The 14,659-nt window shown below is 51.2% G+C and overlaps 1 non-coding gene across 1 annotated transcript; it reads left to right on the forward strand.

The window, feature by feature from the left end:
* The first annotated feature begins 13,440 nt into the window (after window positions 1-13,440).
* On the forward strand, window positions 13,441-13,513 carry TRNAF-GAA (transfer RNA phenylalanine (anticodon GAA)). The gene has a single exon. It is a non-coding gene; the product is annotated as a tRNA-Phe (tRNA).
* Window positions 13,514-14,659: the final 1,146 nt, after the last annotated feature.

Below are 14,659 nucleotides of genomic sequence, written 5' to 3' on the forward strand. Positions count from 1 at the left end.
TATTATGGTTTATAAACTACTTTGCTTCACCAGTGAAGGACATAAATCCACACTGTGTAGAGGTCAGCATAGGAGTTTATTACACACACGCATGATGGAGTATCACCTTGCTTATTAGGCTCGGAGACACTGTCAATCAATCGATTACAATAGAATATGTAGATTTTCCATGGGTGGGGGAAAGTGACAGGGTAGGCAGTGCCACACCCCGGGATAGATTTTGCAGCAAGACAAGATAGTACATTAGCCAATGGTTAACAGGTTATATAATGTCTCCGCCGATGGTCTCAAGTGAGCAAGTTAACATTTAATGAATACTTTGATAAAATGTTATTAGTTTAAAATATACATGATGAATTCTGATTTGGGGTCCATAGGAATGGAGCAACTCCTTTGACTGTCCACTAGGTACATTCCTAGGGGTTAAAGCAAAGAAACAGTGAAAGTATATGGCATAAAGATTGTTTTCTGTGTATCTAAAGGCAGGCATTGGTCCCTTGGAAGGGAGGTGGAAGGATGCCGTATCTTATACTGACATGTGCCAACTTTTCATAAATTCAAGGTTGGATCTGTGGGAAGAACGTCTCTCTACAGAAGAAACAAACACAATAGAAACAGAGATTCTTTGTTCAATCTGTAACTCTGAATAAGCACAATTCTTCAGCTCTTAGCTCCAACCTGGGAATTTGCTGACCAGGTCTATCTTAGCAAGCAAGGCTTTCTGTTTACCCCAGCTTTCTCTTAGCTGATCACTATTTGCTAGGCCTCTGGTTCCTTGACTATACTCTAGACTTTGGGTCTGGAAAAGAGCTGGCGCAATCCATAGACCAGGTTGTTATATAATGCACATGGATTTGAACCCTTCACATCCAGTAATGGCAAAGTTCTTGTTCAGGATAGTAGCAGTGATGGAATAAACTGCAGGTTGAAATCAAGTCTCTGGAGTCCATCCACAGCTGGGATGGGTCATTCAGTCCTTTGTATAGAGCTTCAGTTTGTAGCAAAGTCCCTCCAGAGGAATGAAGCAGGATTGAAGACAAGATGGAGATGAGGCATCAGCCTTTTCTAGTCTCTTGCCATGTGGTCTTTGCTTTCTTTGTCCCAAGGACACTCTGTCCAGCACGTGGCATAGAAAAAACTGAGTTCCGTCCATAGGCAGGTCCTGCAAACTTTGCTTAGTCATAAGGCATATCTGCCTTCTCTCAATGGGTCAATTGTATAGCTGATGGTCCTTAATGGGCCATCAAGCAGGCTAGGCAGAATTGACACCAACTTGTCTGGCTGGGTGTGTCCCTGGAAGCATAGCACAAGTTTGAAATACGGACAGCATAGAGCCAATTTTCATAATATCAACTACAAAAATGATACACATCTAGAGATAGCATCATTATAATCAGCCAATCAGACCTCTCCATAGATCCCTTACACCACAACCTTTCTACAATATTGGCTGCAAACCAGAACAGTGGTTGCAATGGTGATCTATACAATTACAGATTATGTCAATAAGGTCACAGAAGGTGACACAGCATCAGTGAGACTGATATTGGAAAACTGCCTCCAGTTTTGGTGTCCTCATTTGAAAAAGATGTTGTGAAATTGGAGCTGGGGCAGCAAAGAGCCACCAAATGTTCTGAGGGCTGGAGAAAAATGCCTTCTAGTGAGCTACTGAAAGAGCTCAACTGTTTAGCTTATCAAAGAAGATTGAAAGGTGACTTCATTGAAGTCTTCAAGGGCCTTAATGGAGAGAAAATATTGGGTATTAAAAGGCTCTTTAATCAAGCAGAGAAAGGCATAACAAGACCCAATGGCTGGAAGGTGAAAAGACACATTCAGATTACAACTAAGGCACAAATATTCATCAGCGAGGACAATTCACCACAGGAACAAGCTACCAAGGAAAGTGATGGATTCTCCATCTCCTGATGTCATTTAATGAAAACTAGATGCCTTTCTGGGATGTGTTTGCCTCAAAAGTAGCTCTTGTGTCATACAGGAGGCCTGTGATATACAGGGGGGTCAGATTAGATGCTCTAATGGTCTCTTCTGGCCATAAAGTCGACTAATTTCTGAAAAACTGAGAGTAGCGTTGGGAGCAGCATTTGATGTTTTTCTGTCTAGCCAGCTAGCTTCCTAGAATGAATGCTCTTTGAGTCGGGTGACCACAAGGAGTAGCTCAAACCTCCAAAGTGCCTGGCCGAGGCAGGACATTAGCAGAGCAAGGGAGGGGTGTGGCAGTGACATCACAAAGGCCTTTTGCAGGACCTCAGACTATTGGTCAAAGGTGGTGGGGAGGTGGTGACCTCACAGAGAGATGCTGACATCAGCCAGGCAGGACAGGAGCGAGGGGCCAGGGAAACCTCAGAGATCCCTGTGGCTTTGCTTCAGCATATCTCATTCTCCAGGTCTCTCTTTGAGGACTGAGAGAGTATTTGGCTTCACTATGTGACCGCCAGGAGGAACCTCTTTCGAGTTTTCCCTTTCTCTTTTCCTGATTTTACTAGTAAACAACTGTCCCTGTTTGGAAGGTAAGAGCCTCCTCGAGGTTTGAAACCTGTTCAGTCTGATCTATCTGGTGACAGCTGAATTCTAGGCATGGAAAACATGAGCTTAAGGAGGCCGAATTTTATTCTGCACCTGGGATTTTGTCCCATAGAATCACTGGGGACATTAGGGTTTTTCCTTTTCGTTTCACCTTTTCCTCCATCCATCCCTCCCTCCTTTCTCCTTCTCTCTTGCTTCTTTTCTCCTTTCACCTGTTTCCCTCCCAACACCAGGATGTGGGTGTGTGGGTGTATGTGTTGCAGGGGAGTGCTCGGCAGCTCCCACTGTGGGAGGTCCACCAAAAATGGGGGCTGAAATAGCGCTCGGGCAGTGATTCCCACCAGTGACCTGGGCCATCCTTTGGGCTCTCTGGTGAGAACCCTTGGCCTCCTGTCCTCAGTCTCTACACTGATTGGCTGAGCAGGTGGTTACTGACAAGGAGGAGACTCAGGTTCTTGTTCTTCTCTTTTAAAACCAAGTAAATAAATCATAACCACTTATATGTTTGATGAATTTTGCTGCTTCTCTGCATTAATGGTCTCTGAGCAGTTCATGATTCTCTCTAACATTGCAGTTCTCCTCAAATACTTGCTGAATAATTACTGAGCATTGTTGTTGGTCTGGAGCTCATCCGAGAGAACTTTATTCAGGTCATTCAATGTCTGAAACTCAAGATGCGATGGTTAATTTGAAAATCAGGGCTCTTGGGTCCTAATCCCAACTTTGCCAGTGACTGGCTGTGTGACCTCAGACAAGTCAGTTCTCCTTTCTCAGCCTTAGCTTCTCCCTCTTTCAAGTAGGGATAATAATGATCCTTTCCTACCTACCTTTCGGTGGGTGGAGGATGGGGATCCATTGAAGAATGTCATGAGGAGTAGTGTGTAATATGAGGTGTCCCATCACGTTTACTCAGAGCAGATTATGACATAATAGAATAGCTGAAATAGTCTTTTTTATTTGTATTTTTTTTTTTGAAATTCTTAAGAGCAGCAACGACTTAGCTCAGACTGAAGCATCTTTTCTAATTTTTGAGATCTTAGTGTCTCCCCTTTGTGTGCGAAGAGACAATTTAACACACTGTGACAAACAGGATGCTTTTGTTCTGCAACAAAATATTTTTGCAAAGAACTTTCATCTCACTTGTTTTGATTTTGAAAACAAACTGGTTAGTCTGAAGGGGATTTTCTGACTGAAATGGTTTCAATGAAATTTCCTGCCATTTCGATTCCTGGGCTCTATCCCTGCTACTGGGGGGGGGGGTTTGCTGTTTGTTAAAACAGGAGTCAGGACTGGTGGCTTCTCTTTCTGGCTCTGCCACCGCCTTGCTGTGTAGGCCCTTGGGTAGGTCACTTCCCTTCTCTGGACCTCAGGCTCCTCCCCATCTGTCCAATGCGAACAGGGACAATTCTCGAACTCTGGGCAGTCGTGAGCCTGAGTGAGATAAGGGGCGTTAAAGCCCTCTGTGAAGGAGTAAGGGGAGTTTCACAGTGTTCAGCACCAAGGAATTCTAAAGTTTGCTAAAATGTCTAGTCTGTGGAAACAAGAAATGGTCGGGGCCAAACTTTTTAACCACTGCCTTTTTAAAAGCCCATTCAGGGATGTGAGTCCCTGTCTCTTAGGCGCCTAGGGTTCTTTGCCAGCAGGAGAGAAGAGGTTTCTGCCTCTGTTTTTGTGGCCTTAACAAACCAGGTGTTGTGCCCCAGTTCTCGTCTGAGATCTCTGAAAAAGAACATCTTCCCATCCATGAACAAGACAGGACCTATCTTTAAAAGGGGAACAGAGACCCCTGGGACTTGCAGACTAGCTGGCCTCACTTCCACAGTTGGAGAGATACTGGAATACGTTCTTAAACAATCAGTTTGTCAGCAGCACATACAGGATACTTTGGTTCCTGGACTAGTGAGCATGGATTTGTCAAGAACAAATCATTCCAAACCAATCCTCTTTCCTTCTTCAGCAGGGTTCCAGGCCTAGCGGAGATGGGTAAACAGTAGATGGGATCTATCTCGGTGTTACTAAGGCTTTTGACACAGTCCAGTAGGACAGTCTCACAAGCAAATGAGGAAATGCGGTCTAGACGCATTCAGTGTGATGTGGGTGAAGAGCTGGTTGAAAGCCCAGACTCCAGAGCCCTTCTCCATGTTTGGCTGTCCAACAGAGAGAGTGTACCTGTTGGTTCGGCAGGGATCAGTCCCGGGTCTGGTACTATTCAATATTTTCATTACTGATTTGGAAAATGGACTGCAGAGGATGCTTCTAAAATTTGCAAATGATCAAAGGATTGGAATTCAAAACGCCTTTAACAAATTGGAGAATTGGTCTTGAGCCAAACTTCCTGGCTGGGCCCCTCTCCCTAGACTGGGCTGAAGTGAAACCCCAGAGCCAAACACTCCTCTTCCTGGGCAGTGCGCTCCGCCCTTGAATGGTCAGATGCTGCTTAGCACTGTCAGAGCAGCTTTGGCTGGGGGATTCTCCCAGCACTTTCCAATAGCGGGAAAGTATTAAATCCCCAGCAATGGAACTCAGGAGTCCTGACTCCCAGTCCTCTGGTCCAGTGACTCCAGCGGATCACACTCCCTCTCAAAGGCAGGGGGAGCGGCCATGAGGGCCTGCTTGTAATTGCCAGCTGTGGGAGGGAGTGTGCAGCAGTGGTTAGCGAAGGGTCCTGGAAAGAAGGATTGCTGGGTCCCATCCATCCTTCTGACACTTGGTGTGACCCTGAGCCAGTAGCTTCCCCTCCCCAGGCCTGTTTCTCATCAGTAGGGTTGCGGTCACAGTCCTGACAGCCCAGGGGGGTTGGGAGGCTCCAGGAAGGTGTGTAAAGTGCTGGGATTTCAGGATCCCGGAGGCACTGTCACCCCACACTAGGGTGATGTTCTGCACCCCCTGCTGCTGCCAAGTTTCTCTCCTTTCCCTGGCAATAAGACAGACTCTTGTTTTCTCAGACAGCCGATCCCCCAGTGTCATCACCCTGCCTCCTGGCTGGGCAGGGTAACTCCTCAGGTCACCAAACCCCTCTCCAGACTGCCTTGGGCTTGGAGAGTGAGGAGAAGGGCGAGGGATGACACTGAACATCCTCCATCCATCGCTCCATCACCAGAGCAAGTGAGTGGCATTAGGGTTCCTCGGTGGTGTCCCCTGTCTGTCTGGGGAGAGGCAGAAAGATGGGGAGAGAATCTCTCCCAAAGGACATTGGATTTACAAACAGCCCCCAGGAGCCCCTCACTCTCAGACCGGGGAGGGGCTTCTTCAGAGCCATCTCCAGTGTGTTTGGCAAGGTCCCAGCAATGGGGCTTCCAGCCCTTCCCTTGTGGGAGACTGTTCCCCAGGCTGAGTCTCTGAGCTGGGCCAGACCCAGGGAGCTGCGAGCATGGAAATCAATGGGAAACGAGGGGGTCTTGGCTTTGCTATGCCTAGGGACGTTGAAGTGGGGAATGGTTTCCCAGGAGAAGTCCGGACTCCTGGGTTCTATTCCTTCTCTAGCCTGGGTGGGGAATGGGGGGGATGAAGTGTGAGTGTGTCCTGGGCTGGCAGGAGGACAGCAGCAGCGCCTGGGACTCGGACAGCAGCGTGGCTGACGGACGCTTCTGCTTTGTTCCAGGTGAGCTCAGGGAGAGGTGAGGGGGGCTGTGAACACCCCAGGTCCAGGCCCTCGAGCAGTGCTATGGGGCGGGTCCCCAGCTAGGTGGCTGGCCTGAGCCACTGAACCCCACTGACACTAAATGCTGCCACTTTAATCCTTGGTGCTCCATTGAGCAGGGGGTGGGAGGCACCTCCCAGGGAGTCCAGGACAGTGTGGGGGGTCTCTTTGCTAGGGACTCCTGAAGGAGTTGGGGGCTTATGACACTGAGGCTACTTGGAATCAAATACATTTGAGATACAAGTACATAGCCCATATTCATAACTTCAAATACAGAAATGGTACACACATACAGCCAGCATAATTATAACCAGCAAATGGTAACCTTGTCATAGACACCTCACATGCCAACCTTTGCACAATATTTGCTGCACATATATAACAGTGGTGGCAACAATGATCTCCACGGTCCCAGTTCATATTAATAACATCACAGAAGGCTATAGAGAAGTGGGAGGGAGGAGTCTTCCAGCCGGTGTGTCTCATCCGTTTTTCCCTTACCGCTTGGGCCGAGGTGGGAAGAGAGCGAAACGTGCCTGGCTGAAGGTTTCGCTCTCGGCCTTGAAGATTAAGCCCGACCCCCTGGCATGGCTAGGTCTGGGTTGTCCTGGGCTATGTGCGGGGAGGGCTCAGTTGGGAGAAGGGGCAGATGAGGGGATTTTGTTTCTGATAGATAAGGGCTTTGTCAGTGGGAAGCTGTAGGTCACATACTGGGGGTGACAGTGGGCTATGAGCTGGGGTAGCAGAAGCAGGGGAGCAACATGTGTGTGTGGAGGGGGGGTTCACTTGGTAAAAATGAACCTGCCAAGCCGCTCCCTCTGCGGGAGCAAAAGCCTCTCATTTATCTCAACTCCCCTCCATGAAAATCTCCACCCCTCCCCTGGTGCTGAGAGACCCCCTCACTCCCATGAAGATTTGTAATTGTTCTGACTCTTCCTTGGCCTTGTCCAAACAGTTTTCCCAGAAAAATGATCAAGGACATTGCAAATGAGAAAAGCAAACCAAACCAGAGAAACCCCCACCACACACAGTTTGGGTCTGAATTTTTCTACTGAAATTTGCAGACAATAAAACTCATCCCTCTGTTGGCCAGAATCCAAAGCTAGACCTCTCCCGCTGTAGCTGTGACTTCTGCTACCAAACCGCATATGTGCTGACTCCTCCTGTGAGACATTTCTTTGCACAATTCTGCTGCTAATCCAGTTATTGACTCCAGGAAACATTTTCCTTAGCCTGGTTCCATGTGTCACTGGTTTCTATAGCAAAGGCCAGTCCCTGCCCTGTGGCCTAGGCATCCTCATTCATATCAAGCTTCAAGTTGAGAATCATTTCCCATTCCTGCTCTGTGGGAGGGGAGACTTTTAAACAGAGAATAAACCCCAAACCTTCCCTGCTAGCTGTGTATAAAGCAGGCTAGAGGAGATTGTTTTAAAAGCAAAGGTCTGCAAGTTTTTTTTTTTTTGGTCTCTCCCTTCTGAGTACTCTGAAGGCAAAGGCATTAGGGTTTAACAAGGATCTTTGTTAAACGAAGGGACTCCAGTTGTGAGTCACCATACACCAGCAAAACACATTTGCAAATGAATGTTTTTTTTCTTTTTAACTCTGTCGGGAATAGCTAGGTAGAAGGAGTTAAAAGAAAGACTCTGTTGCTAAGCAATCCGAAGAAGGCAACAGAAAAGCAGCATTTCAGACAGTAAACACCAGAGGGCACCCCATCACCAGTCATGAAAACACCCCATCACCTACATCGCTTCCCGAAGGACCAAGCCCAAGTCCACAGTCTAAGGAAGAACTGGTGTCTCCAGCCTCCAGGAAACAGTTCCAACTGAGCAGGAAGCAGATGACAGCCTTCAGACAGCTTGGGCGGCGGCACGGAGCACCCACCGCCTCTCAGCTCTTCTAAGTGATCCTGGTTTGTTATAGAACAAGGGCTTTTATATAAGGAGACTCTTTCTGGTGGACACCTGGGAAGACTGGCAGCCACAAAAACAGTTAGTGGTTCCAACTAAGTACCGGGGGAAGCTCTTAAGCGTAGCCCATGATCATCCCAGTGGCCATGCTGAGGTGAACAGAGGCTACAGGCACCATCCCTCCCCACCCTGGCTAATAGCCCTTGATGGACCTATCCTCTGTTAATTTATCTAGTTCTTTTTTGAAACCTGTTATAGTCTTGGCCTTCACAACATCCTCTTGCAAGGAGTTCCACAGGTAAACTATCAACTGCCCTGAGTTTACCCCTCCTCCCCTGGCCAGGTTGTATATGGAAAAGAGGATGAGGATGAGGAGAGCCATGATGTGTCTGTCACTGGCTGGTGCCTCAGTTTCCTCTAGGCAGCAGTGCTGCAGGCTCCTTTGGTCTGTGCCAATGCAACTGTGTCTGGCGAAGGGGGAGTACAGGCTCATGCTCCCAGCCCCACGCCCCACCCCCAGCAGCTGGGGAGTTCAGGCCAAATTTAACCCTGGTAGCTGGGCCAGGATTAGCCTGGGCTGGGGTAGGGCTGGGGAGGAATTGGGAGGGAGAAAGATGCACCTGCTGTGAGGGAAGATCCTCTCATTCCCTGCCAACCCCCTCACTCCTTGCAGCACGGCATCCCCTAGCATTACTTTCTCTGTCATGGGAGCTGTCTGCTGCCTGCTTCCCCCTTAGCATCATCTCTCCCCACTCTGGGGCACTGGCATCGCCCATCCTGTGCAAACAGGCAGGCCCCGGTGTGCCCCACGGCATTGCCCTGCAACTGTGGGGGCAGCTGTTGGATGGAGCCATATCGAAATATGGGGGTGGACAAGACTGGGGACGAGGACTCCTGGGTTCTCCCCTCCAATGTGGGAGGGGAGTGGAGGTTAGGGGGTAGAGTGGGGGAGGGGCAGGGCTGGGATAAAGGGCTACTGCTTTTCCTGGTTTTCTCCACCTCCTGCAGCAGCCTCGGACCTTTCAGTGCGTTTCTTGTTCCAAATTCATTTGCTGACTTGTGTAACTCACCCCAGAGGTGGCTGCATCTCAGTGTTGAGTGAGGCACCCTTGGCTGCGTCACCTCCTAACCGCGTCTCTCTCCCCCTTCAGGTGACCCTGCAGCACTCGGCAAACATCCACAAGATCATGGGGCACTTTGAGCACTGGGCAGGCAGGGGCCAGGCGCCCAGCCCTCCCTCCAGGGATTAAAAAGGGGCAAAGGAGGGCAAATCAGAGGAGGGGGTGGCCAAGGTCTGAGCAGGGGGTGGAAATTGACTGGTGGGGGGTCAGCAGCTGGAGGTAGAGTTAGGAGAGGGGCTGAAGGGCAAAGTCAGGGAGGGGGAAAGGAGCCGGAGTTAACCCAGAGGGAGGCGCTGCCAGAGGGTTAAACCCCAGCACAGGCAGGGGGAGAGGGGTAACAGTTATCCCAGTGGGCTGAGACTCGAGTGCTTGCAAACATGGGGGGGGAGCAGAGGGCTTTTTTATTTCCCCTCTCACAGGCAGCACCTCTCAGCATGGGCTTCCCAGGGCTGGGCTCTTAAAGGCACAGGCATCCCATCGCCTAGACACTGCAGCTCCTCTCTGATGTAACCTACTGAGGTGCTGCAGTAGGAGACTCAATTCACTCAATGAAACTGGGCATTTCCTATACGCCCCCCAGCCAGGAGGCTGTGCACCCCCTTCCCCGAATTTCTCCAACACTCCCCCTCCCTCAGTGGTCAGGTAGTTACATGCAGCACTGCCAATGTTGTCATTGGTTGCAAATTTGAATGGAAATTGAAACGTTAACACACACTTTAAAAGCAGATACAACATATGAAAAATACTTGTACCTGAGAAAGTAAAATAGGTTTGAAAAGTCTGGACAAAGCCGGGTTTCCTCACCCAGCTGTTGTGTTTGCTGACAATGTTGGTGCATTGACTTCGGCAGTGTTGGCCAACCTTAGAATTTCAAATGATGATTTGTAAGCAAGGTGTGAATTAGCTCTCCCCTGACAGCTAGTGATGACCAGGGTTGGGAGGAGGCTTTGGGACCAGACTGTATTTACATGAACTCACCTACTCTGCCGAGGTATCCAGCGGACAGAGCTGGGCTGCCTCTGCTCTAGGTGCCCAGGGAGGGAAGGTGTGTGGGGCTCCGGTCTGGGATTCATCCTCTCTCCTGCCAAGGCCTGACTATTAATCCCAGCCCTGACACTGCTTTCTTCAGCGCCATGTCGGCCAGAGGAAAAGTGTGGTAGAGAAGCACAAAAGGGCCAAACTTGTGGACATCAAGTGAAGCAGCAAGAATCCCTACCATCAGGGTAGCAAGTTCTAGAGCCCTAAGCCATTGTGGCCATCCCAGCCACAGACCTTGCTCTAGGAGGTGTGAGTCATCCAGCAAGAGGGAAAAGTTTCACTCTTACACAGCTGGAGACAAAAAGGTGAGCTCTGGGGCTTTACCACAAGCCAACACAAGGTCCCCCTGAGATTTGAACTCAGATTGCAGGACTCATAGTCCTGAGTGCTGCCCATTACACAATGGGATCAGCTCATGTTGCCTTCTCTGCACATCGGTGACCCTCATGGGGTTGGCTTGTGCAAGGGGCTCTTGGCCCTTTACTAAAACTTAGTGTGTGTGTGTGTGGGGGGGGGGGGTTGGCTGGCTAGTTCCCAGCACCAATAGAAGGGGGAAGGATCAATGGGAAATCAGGACCCTGAGACTGACAGTCCCCAGGGACAATGGGGAGAGGCCAAAGCTCCAAGTTAGCTGCACTGACAGGCCAGGCAGTGTAATGAGGGAGTCACCAGGCTAGGGGGTCCCATCCTCCATGTGAGCTGGAACTGCCTGGGCCACAGTGAGGCAGAGCTAAGGAGAGAGCAGGAGCCCGAGAAGAGTGGGGAGCAGAGCTTTGCAGGTGTAGTGCCAGAAACTGCTGCATGTAGGAATTTGCAACCTGTAGCAGTTACTGATACCTGAGGTTGTTCTTATTTGCTGACTTTGCCTTATTGGCTAAAACTAGACAGTGGTTTCTCTAGCAAAGGCCAGTCCCTGGCCCCTTGGTCCAGACATCCTCCTTCATATCAGACTAGGGTGACCAGAGGTCAAAGATGAAATATCGGGACACAGGGGGTGGAGCAAAAAAAAAAGCCGGAAGGCCCCCTGCTGCCAAGCAGCAGTGGGACAGCCCATCTCCAATCAACTCTCGGCTCCAACCCCCTCTACACCCCCAGCTCCCCCATCCCCTCACTCCTGGGCCCAGCCTGGGCTCCAGCTCTGCAGCCGAGCCATGATCCGGGCCCCTCCTGCAGCTTCCGGGCAAGGGGTGAACCAGGCAACCAGGCCCGGCCCCTGACGGCAGGAATGTCTCTGCCCCACGTGTGTCTCCGCCCCCCGCCCACCTGGGCCTGCCTGCTCCACGCTGCCCCCGGCCCCACTGTGCTGCCCTGCAGGCTGCAGAGCTGGAGCAGCCTCTGTGCTGCACTCCCGCCATGGCCATGGCCTGTGTGCACACCTGGGAGGGAGGAGGAATGCCGCATGCCTGGGGAAGAGGTGGGGCCAGGGCAAGGATTTGAGGCAGTGAGAGGGTAGGGTTGGGGGCAGGGCCAGGGCCGGGATTTGGGGAGGGATCCAATGGAGGAAGGAGGGGGAGGAGTCGGGGTGCGGGGGGCAAGTATCCCTCCGGACTCTGCCTGTGTGCCAGAGCAGAGAGCAAAATCATTTGTTTGTCCAGTGTCCCAACCAAACATTGGTCGGGACGTGGGACAAACAAGCAAATATCGGGACAGTCTCGATAAAATCGGACGTCTGGTCACCCTACATCAGGCTTCAAGTTGAGAATCATTTCCCATTCCCGCTCTGTGGGAGGGGAGACTTTTAAATGCGCTTTCTGTGCGACTGCACATGGCTAAGCAAAGAGAACAAACCCAAATCCCCCCTGTGCTTTGGGAGCCAGGTTTGGGGTGGGAATTCTGTAGTTCAGATGACTTCAAACATGGTCATTGTGATTCTTTACCAGTTTCTCTGGCATTGATGGCTGAGGTTTGTAAAGTGTTAGAGTTGAAGTCCACTAGGATTCCCCTATGCAGGTTCTAATCCTGCTCACAGCGAAGTCTGTGTTTTAGCCAGTCTCTCACCCAGGCAATACCTCTGTACAACCCCCTGAGACACACTCAATTCTCTCCCCCACCCCAAGTAATTCCTGTTCTGCTCCTTTCATAGAGATCCCTGGGACACACACCTCACACTGTGTCCCTGAGGGGTCAGGCAAACTCTCAGCACCTGAAGCCTCTGCACTCACCTGGTGCCCCATAGATCAGCCATAGCCTTGGTTCTGCTCCTCTCTCTAGAGTGTGAAAGGAGTCGAATCAGCGACTCCATGGGAGCTATGGGGCTGCAGAACCAACAGAGAAAAATAGGTGCTCAGCACTCACTGGCAGCCAGCTCCTCCCCCACACTACAGGCCTTCCTGACAAGCTCCTCCTCTTCCCCTTCAGCACCTCCCACTTGCCAGTGATCAGTGGGGTTCAGGAGGCACTGGATGGGGAGAGGGAGGTGCAGGGACGGGAAGAGGTGGGGGTGGGAGAGGAAGGTGCAGGATGGGAAGAGATGGGACAGGGGTGGGGGCTTGGGGGAGGGGTGGGGGCAGGGTCTGGGGAGAAAAGGGGAGATTTGTCACAGACCCTGGATCCCTCTAGGACTGGCCCTGAAGGAAAACGCTGACTATCACAGTGACAATACAACTGACCAGCATTGTCGGGGAGACAGAGGGAGATCGGCACCCATCAGGTCTCTTCTCTCCTCCAAGGTGAGCCAGACACTGCTGTCTCCTGGCTATCACTCTAGCAGCTGGATGCCAAGGAGCCATTTCCCCACAGGAAGTGCATTGAGTGCCCCCGTGGTGCTGGGGGGCTGGCACTGCTGCTGCTGGCTCTGCAGTTGGCAGGGGGTTGATGTCCGCACAGACTCTCAGCTGCCAGGCCGGAGGGGGCACTTGGGACCTTACCAGACTGGCTCAGTGTAGATGGGGGGTTGACAGAGCAATACAGACGCTCTCCAGAGCACGGAGCAGCGTCCGCCCATGCAGCCAGGCAATGAGCATTTCCCACAGTCTGGAGCCGAGGGGGAGGTGGCAGCTGCTGTTCCAGCTGCTCGGGGACAGGCCCTGTCAGCGAACAGCCACTTCTTACTCACCACAGCTAACGGTGCCGGGTTCCTCCGTGGGGGTGTGGAGCAGCCGTTTGTTTTCCTGTCCTTTTTGTGTGCAACTGCTGACAAAAACATCCCAGACAGAGAAGCAACAGGCCAAAAAGCTTTTATGCAGGTCCCAAAGTAGCTCATTTGGGAGAGCATTAGACTGAAAATCTGAAGGTCCTTGGTTCAATCCCAGGCTTTGGCAGACCCTGTTATTACTCTTCATGCAGGGTTGGCTTGTTTTCTGGGAGCACAGCAGTGCTTGTACCCAGGAAAAGTTACTGATCTTGGACTCTGCAGTAGGAAAACATAGAATGGGCTTCTGCCCCTAGTTGGCCCCCTAACCTTTAATAACGAGAACTGTCTTTCCCAATATGGTAGGAAGAAAGTGAGGCAGGGCAGCCCTCAGGAATGGTGATAGAGGGCTTCTAGGCTGGGACTGGGATGAAAACTCCTCTGTGCCAACTGAGCAATGGCAGTACCAGGGAAGGAGCATCTGTAAAAGTGGCCCAGCACACCTCTCCTCCTCTGGGCACCTAGAGCAAAGGCAGCTGGTGCTGACAGCTCCAAGGGAAGGCTTAAAAACCACAGAGCAACTGAGGTCAGGGCTAGAGGAGGGCAGGACCATGCCTATGTGTGGCGTTCAGACGGGCACAAAAAAACCTAGCCACCTGCTCCCTGCCATGCCAAACATACACTGAAGGTCACCAGCATGCGGGGCAGCTGCTGATGCTCTGTGGCCAACATCACAAGATGGTAGGAAGCAGGGCCAGCCCCCATGGTGGGGCCTCTGACTGGTCCCACTCAAGGTGCTCACTTTTGCAGTGGGGCAGGAGATTTTTCCCCAAGAGGCTTTTTCCCAGCTGGTGAGAAGCAGAGAAACACCCAGGCTCCGAAGGTGCTATCTAGCAAACCCCATCAAACACAGGGACTGGCACACATTTGGAGAGGGAAACTGCTCTACACACTAGCCCGGGCAGCCGCCCATTTTCTTTGGCAAGTCAGGAAGGGCAAAGGCTAGACTGGAAGCAACAGGGGCTCCTGCGCCAGCCTTTGTGACGCCCACCCCCTAACTCCTTCCGGGCTCTAGCTGGAGCCAGAGCATTGGCCTGAGCCACCAAGAAGAGGTTCCAGCCCTTGAAGGGAGCAGGGACTTTTAACCGAAAGGTAAAACTGCACAAGCACAACCCATGAAGGGACTTGACCCCTCAATCCCCTGACCTGAAGTCAGATGCCTTATCCATTAGGCCACATGGTCACACAAGCAAAGGCCCTCCAGGCACTTCTTTGGAAAAGGCAGACACTGATGCGTCCAACAAAGTGGGGATTCACCCACAAAAGCTCATGCTCC

This window comes from Gopherus flavomarginatus, chromosome 6, assembly GCF_025201925.1.
Source record: "Gopherus flavomarginatus isolate rGopFla2 chromosome 6, rGopFla2.mat.asm, whole genome shotgun sequence".
Classification (NCBI taxonomy): domain Eukaryota; kingdom Metazoa; phylum Chordata; order Testudines; family Testudinidae; genus Gopherus; species Gopherus flavomarginatus.